Genomic DNA, 7,954 nt, shown 5'->3' with positions numbered 1-7,954 from the left:
ACACACACACACACACACACACACACACACACACACACACACACACACACACACACACACACACACATGAAAACGCAGTATATCGGTTCCAATTCGTCACTTTTCACGGTAACTTTTGGACAAGACGTGTGTGTGCTTCTCTCTCTCTCTCTCTCTCTCTCTCTCTCTCTCTCTCTCTCTCTCTTCCTCGTAAGTTGAGAGAGGAGAGAGAGAGAGAGAGAGAGAGAGAGAGAGAGAGAGAGAGAGAGAGAGAGAGAGAGAGAGAGAGAGAGAGAGAGAGAGAGAGAGAGAGAGAGAGAGAGAGAGAGAGAGAGAGAGCACTGAAGTGACAGAGTGAGGCGTGCGAGAGAAAGCTATAAGAGAATGGGAAATGGAGTGAGGGAGTGTGAATGTAAAAGGTGAGAATTGCGTGGCGGGGAGAGGAAATGGAACGTTGAGTGTGTAAGGTGAAGGTATGGTGCGGTGGAGGGGGGAACAAGAAGGGTGAAGGGTGAATGTGGCACAGCAAGAGTAAAAGTTAAGAGTGTGAAAGCATGAAGGAAGAGAAGAGAAGAGAGAATTCGTAAAGATGAAAGACAGAGAGAGAGAGAGAGAGAGAGAGAGAGAGAGAGAGAGAGAGAGAGAGAGAGAGAGAGAGAGAGAGAGAGAGAGAGAGAGTACTAACACACGTCTTTCAAAAGTAAAAGCGAGTAAGAGAAAAAAAGGAAGGGAAGACACACGGATCGAAGAAATAGGACGGAATGAAACAGAAAGGGGTGATAAATGATGCGAGAAGCACAAAACACCCCTCTCCTCCCCCGCGATCACCTGGGACACCCGTAAACAAAGTGTAATTAGACGAGCAAGACACCTGTTCCTCCTTCTGTATGTCCAGGTGTGTTGATGTGTCTTCAGGTGTCTCCAGGTGTGTCCAGGTGTGTCCAGCTGTGCTCAATATATCGGCTGTCTCTCCACTAAGCCCAACAGTTCCACATATACGTCTTCCTCTCTAACTCCACACCTGAATACTTGCCTGTTCTATTCTCTATTTCCTCCCCGATTTGTTCTCTTCCGTATGTAGCGTTTCCAAACCCGAATTCTTACCTCTATAGCTCACAATTCCTCTTTTTCTTTCTATTATTTTTTGTCTATCCTAATTACTGAACCTGAGAAGTTTGTCTACATACTCGTTGTTGTATCCGCTATATCACTTTCAAACTCCTATCAGTATGTTTCAAGTACTTTTCTTTTGTTTCTAATAATTTTTTTAAACGGTAATTAAGACACCCAACCTCTCGCCTCCCGCCGCCTCTCTAACACTGGACACAACAGGTGGTAGCGACTTCCTGGCCGGGCAATTATCACACAAATCCTCTCCGGGAAACTTGTTCGTCTTGGGGATCAAATATTTTTGCACCAAAGACGTGCGTAGATTTTTGTTCCCTCCAGAAACCATCTTTAACAGATACAAAAGAAGAATAGGAAGAATGAGAAGGAGAAAAAGAAGAAAAGAGAATTTCCTACACGAAGTTCGCCTACCCCTGACGAGACACACACACACACACACACACACACACACACACACACACACACACACACACACACACACACACACACACACACACACACCGTGACCAGACTGAAAAAGAAAGGCAAGGAGAGACAGAGAAAACAAAACGACAGAAAAATATAATAACAGAAGGTAGAAGGAACAGAAACGGACGCAAATACAAGAAAAGAGATAGAGATAAAGAGAGAGAGAGAGAGAGAGAGAGAGAGAGAGAGAGAGAGAGAGAGAGAGAGAGAGAGAGAGAGAAACGTAACACAAAGACCTTGGGAAAAGCAACACCATTACACGGAAAACAAGAGACGAGAAGGTCATAAAAAAAGGTGAAGGAAACGAAGACGGAAACAGAAAAGACAGGTCGGAGAGAAAAACACGAAAGGAGGAAGGAAAAGGGGAAGGAAAGAGAAAATACAGAGTGCATGAAAGTGTCAGGAATGGCAAGCTTTTGGTGTGGCGAGGGCGGTGGTGAGGAAAAAAAAAACGAAGAGGAGACTAGGTGGGAAAAGGGAGCTGAAAATAAAGAACAAAATATAGATATAAAAATCGAGAGAGCATGGAAGGGAGAAGGACGAGAATAAAAGAAAATAAAGCGAGAGGACAAATATAGATACGAAACGCGAGAGAAAACAAGGCGAGGGATAAAACTCGAAAAAATAGAGGACCGATATAAACAGAAAACGCAAAAAAGATGAAGATGAAAAGAATACCAGAAATGATACGATACAAAATTAGTAATGATAATTGCACGCATTTGAAGGAAACATGGAAGACAGAAAGAGACAGAAAATATAAAACTAAAAATAACAATTGTAATGATAGAGAAATTTATATACATAGTCATCTTCATGTTACAAAAAAAAATAATGAGAATTAGAAGAAAAAAGATAAGATTATACCAAAGATGATAATGAATAAGAATTAAAGGAATAAGATATAAAAGAGGAGAAAGGAGGGCAGAGATGATAAGCGAGGGAAGAAAATGAGTCACAAAACAAGAAAAAGAAGGACAGATGATGACAAAGAAGACAAGACAAACATGAAAAAAGTAGAGAAATAAAAGACGAAGATGAAGAAAGTGACAAGTTCCTAATGTTGAAAGTGAGCACACAGAATAAAGTTAGAGGTAATGAAGCGTCTCTCTCTCTCTCTCTCTCTCTCTCTCTCTCTCTCTCTCTCTCTCTCTCTCTCTCTCTCTCTCTCTCGCTATCTATCTATCTATCTATCTATTTATCTATCCATCTATCTGGAACACAAAGACCTCTCTCTCTCTCTCTCTCTCTCTCTCTCTCTCTCTCTCTCTCTCTCTCTCTCGACCACAAAGACAAATGAAAAAGAAATATTCGTCTTTTGTCTCTGTTTTGGAAAGTATTTTTTGGAAAAGATTTTGCTGCTGGGACAATGCTCATGTTATTTTTCCTTCTCTATTCTTCTATGTCTAAATTATCAAGCATTTAAACAACCAGTCATAAAGGAACGAAAAAAAATTAATGAGGAACTCTTAAGAAATGCAGGCAGTTATTACTCTCTCTTTCTTTTTTCTTATCAAATACTTTCTCTATTTTATCATGTTTGTTAGTCCAAAAACAAGGCGTTGGTGTGTGTGTGTGTGTGTGTGTGTGTGTGTGTGTGTGTGTGTGTGTGTGTGTGTGTGTGTGTGTGTGTGTGTGTGTGTGTGTGTGTGTGTGTGTGTGTGTGTGTGTGTGTGTGTGTGTGTGTGTGTGTGTGTGTGTGTGTAGAGATAGAAAAAAAACTTATATTAACCTCTTAAATACAATCGTGTATTTTCATATTCATTCTGCTTTGATGATTTTATACAAAAACTTATGTGGGGATCAAAACAGCGAAGACTTTAACAATCAATCTCCTGACCTCCATAGACCTTTTCTAGTGTATATAAAAATCGTCTAATCGTACCCAAAACTAATGGTAAAGATGCGTTCCAGTATTGAAGAGTTAATCTTCAAATACTTTCACTATTTTATCATGTTTGTCATTCCAAGAGCAAGACGTTGGTGTGTGTGTTGGTGCATGAACAGATAGAAAGACACCACGTTATTAACCTTTTCAGAATGATGTCGCGTTTTCATATTTTGCTTACTATTTGGTGATTTTAAACAGAAACTTATGTGAGGATTGAAATAATGAAGACTAGCTATCAATCTTCTGACCTCCATAGACCTTCCCTAGTGTATATAAAATCGTCTAATCGTACCTAAAACTAATGGTAAAGATGCGTTCCAGTATTGAAGGGTTAATCTTCAAATATATTCACTATTTTATCATGTTTGTCATTCCAATAGCAAGACGTTGGTGTGTGTTGGTGCATGAACAGATAGAAACACACCTCTTCAGTACCATGACATGTTTTCATATTAATTTTCCTACTTTGATGATTTTATACAGAAACTTATGTGGGGATTAAAATAGCAAAGACTTTAGTTATCAATCTTCTGACCTCCACAGACCTTCCTAGTGTATATAAAATCGTCTATTTTTACACCAAACTCGTGGTAAAAATGCGTCCCGGTATTAAAGGAATTAATACAGTTTTTGTGGCAACCTTCTATACTAATACTCTCATATTTGCTGCCTTCATATTCCTTTATTCATATCATCTTTACTATTCTTGCTTCTTACAATATTTCCGTCTTCACATTACTCTAATATTTGCTGTTTTTTTATGTTCCTTTCTTCGTATCATTCTTACAATTCTTGCTTCTTACCATATTTCTTTTTTCACATTACTCTTATATTTACTGGGGTTTTTTTATTCTTTTTCTTCGTATAATTCTTATATTTCTTACTTCTTACTGTATTTCTTTCTTCACATTACTCTCAAATTTCCTGCTTAATGTTCTTTGCGTATCATTTTTATATCTCTCACTTCTTACTATATCCCTTTCTTCACATTACTCTCATATATTTTCACTTCCACTTTCATTTTTTTTGGATCAGTTCCGTATCTATCACTTCTATTACTTTCATATCCCTTATTTCCTATTTCGCATTGCTTCTATATTTACTTCTGCGTCTCTCCGTGTCTTTCAATGAACACAAAACACGAGACGATGGTTTCATAACACACGCGCGGCGGCACATCTCTCAAACACCCCAAGGCAGAAAAATGAGTTAATAATTTTTGCTCGTCTGAGATACAAGCCATAATATATACCTTCATAAATTTCACCTGCACAAGTATAAGAGAAAAAGAAAATAACTCGTCCCATGGTACACACACGCACGGACGTAAGCACGCACACCGCACACACACACCGCACGCACGCACACACACACACACACACACACACACACACACACACACACACACACACACACACACACACACACACACACGTACATCTTCACACACAAGAAAAAATACCAGTGAATCATTTTTTTTTTTTCCAGAATATGCATCACATTCTCACAAATTCTCAAGTCAAGGGAAAAAAATCAGAAAAAGATAAAAGAAAATAAATCCATATTCGCAACGCCTCTAAAAAATCAAATGAAAAAAAAAAACAAAGGAACATCGTAACATCACAACAAAATCAAAGAAATAACAAGAAAAGAAAAGAAAAGAAAAGTAAAACCGTAATATTCATAACACACACACACACACACACACACACACACACACACACACACACACACACACACACACACACACACACACACAACATCGGTTACTACATCACTACACCTTGACGTCAGCAGGTGAGCAGGTGAGGGGGGATCAGCAGGTAGGGGTCAGGTGCGCCATTACCTTAATTAAACACTTCTGCTGAAGGACACAGGTGAGCTGAGGTTGGGGTGACGTGAGTGATGGAGGGATCGTGTGACGGTGACGTTGGCGGGGTGACGGGGTGAGAGGGTGAGGGGTTGAGGGGTGAGGGGATGAGGGAAGGGAAGGGGTGATGAAGCGGGAAGATGACGAGGAAGGTCAGAGAGGTGAAGGGTGAAAGAAGAAAGGGAAGAATGGTGAGAATATGGTGGTGTTGGGAGGAATATAGTGGTGGTGGTGGTGGTGAGGTGGCGAATGTACGTAACCGCAGCTTGTGTGTGTGTGTGTGTGTGTGTGTGTGTGTGTGTGTGTGTGTGTGTGTGTGTGTGTGTGTGTGTGTGTGTGTGTGTGTGTGTGTGTGTGCAATTCACCTCCTCGGTCGCCTGCTGGTCACCCAGACAGTCTTCCCATTACGGAGCGAGCTCAGAGCTCATAGACCGATCTTCAGGTAAGACTGAGACCACAGCACACTCCACACACCGGGAAAGCGAGGCCACAACCCCTCGAGTTACATCCCGTACCTATTTACTGCTAGGTGAACAGGGGCCACACATTAAGAGGCTTGCCCATTTGCCTCGCCGCGCCGGGATTCGAACCCGGTCCTCTCGATTGTGAGTCGAGCGTGCTAACCACTACACTACGCGGTGTGTGTGTGTGTGTGTGTGTGTGTGTGTGTGTGTGTGTGTGTGTGTGTGTGTGTGTGTGTGTGTGTGTGTGTGTGTGTGTGTGTGTGTGTGTGTGTGTGTGTGTGTGTATATCCACGCAACACGAACAAGAGAGAGAGAGAGAGAGAGAGAGAGAGAGAGAGAGAGAGAGAGAGAGAGAGAGAGAGAGAGAGAGAGAGAGAGAGAGAGAGAGAGAGAGAGAGAGAGAGAGCCAGAGAGAGAGAGAGAGAGAGAGAGCCAGAGAGAGAGAGAGAGAGAGAGAGAGACAGTAGATAAGACAGAGAAATGCCAACAATACCACTTACCTTCCCAAACTCACAAATCACAATAATATTTTCCTTCCTACCCTGTGCAACATATCCCACCATTTCTATTCATTTTCGTATTTTTTTCCCTTTTATTTACGTTCATATCTCGTGGTTTTCCATTTGTTTAAGATTGGGGATATATTTTTTTTTTTTTTCCACCCTCACGAAGCAGAACAAAGCGATCGATTATCACGTTTTCTTTGGGTGTAGAGAGGCGGAGTCCCAACCTTCACCTGATTCGATAGCTCACCTGTAAACTGACCCCTAAGTAAAGAAAGGGAGAACTTGACCTTACGTACAGATTGAAAAAAGAAAACGAAAGCTCGATGACTGAAAATACATTGATAGATATTTTTTAGTGTTTTTTTACCATAATACAGGAATACCAATCATACGCACGTATTCAGTAACACTCAGCTCTCACCACGACTGTTTTCCAAGGCCACAGAGATGATAAGCTGGGTTTTCAAGTGTTCCTCCAGTTAATAATGCGGAAATCATGTCAGTTTGCCTCTGAAACCGTAAAATCACCCTTAAAAATTCGTGCAATTTTAAAATGAACCTTATTAAAATATCGAAGATGAAGCACAATTTTTGCGGGAATATGAGCCTTAATATCGAAAACAATTCTAATCCTTTATAAAAACTAATAAAAAAAAAAGAAAAAAAACTCGATAACTGAAAATATATACATAAGATAGATAAATAAACAGAGTTTATTGATCACAATGTACAGGATAATCAATCTTAACAATATCACAAACTATTCTAACCCTTTTTAAAATCAGATGGAGAAAAAAACACCAAAACTATCCTGAAGCCCAAAGAAAGGAAAAGAACAACATGCTGATACTCCCTCGCCTGATGAAATAACTTGAATATGAACTGACTCACCGATTAAGAAAAAGAGCAGCTGACGAATAAAACAGACACACTTTGATACTCCTCGCCACTTTTCAGAAACGTATAAACTGAAGAGATAGAAAGGTATTATAAAGTAAATGAAAGAGACTCTAACGTTCCTTCATTTGATTCAGTAACTCGTTTGTAAACTTAACCCCTTCAGAACTTGACACTATTCAGAAAATTACGTAGAAACTTAAGAGAGATAGAAAGGTATAAAAAAGCTCTAAGTAAATGAAAAAGACTCTAACACTCCTTCACTTGACTCAGTAACTCGTCTGTAAACTTAACCCTTTCAGAACTTGACAGTGTTCAGAAACTCACGTAGAAGCTGAAAAGAGAGAATTGTATTAAAATAAATCTCTATGTAAAGGAAAAGACTCTTACACTCCTTCACTTGACTCAGTAGCTCATCTGTAAACTTAACCTCTTCAGTATTTAACACTATTCAGAAACTCACGTAGAAACTGAAGAGAAAGAATTAGATTTAAAAAGTTCTAAGTAAATGAAAAGACTCTAATACTCCTTCACTTGACTCAGTAACTTGTCTGTACCATGACGCGTTTCCATATTCAATCTGCTTACTATTTATCGATGTGATGATTAAAATAGTAAAGACTCTGACCATTAATCTTCTGACCTCTATAGACCCTTCCTAATACCAATAAAATCGTCTAATCATACCAAAAATTCATAGTAAAAATGTGTCCCAGTACTGAAGGAGTTAAACTAATGACTGAAGAAACAA

The sequence above is a fragment of the Portunus trituberculatus genome, chromosome 19 (assembly GCF_017591435.1).
Source record: "Portunus trituberculatus isolate SZX2019 chromosome 19, ASM1759143v1, whole genome shotgun sequence".
Taxonomy (NCBI): Eukaryota; Metazoa; Arthropoda; class Malacostraca; order Decapoda; family Portunidae; genus Portunus; species Portunus trituberculatus.
This window is presented reverse-complemented; position numbering follows the sequence as displayed.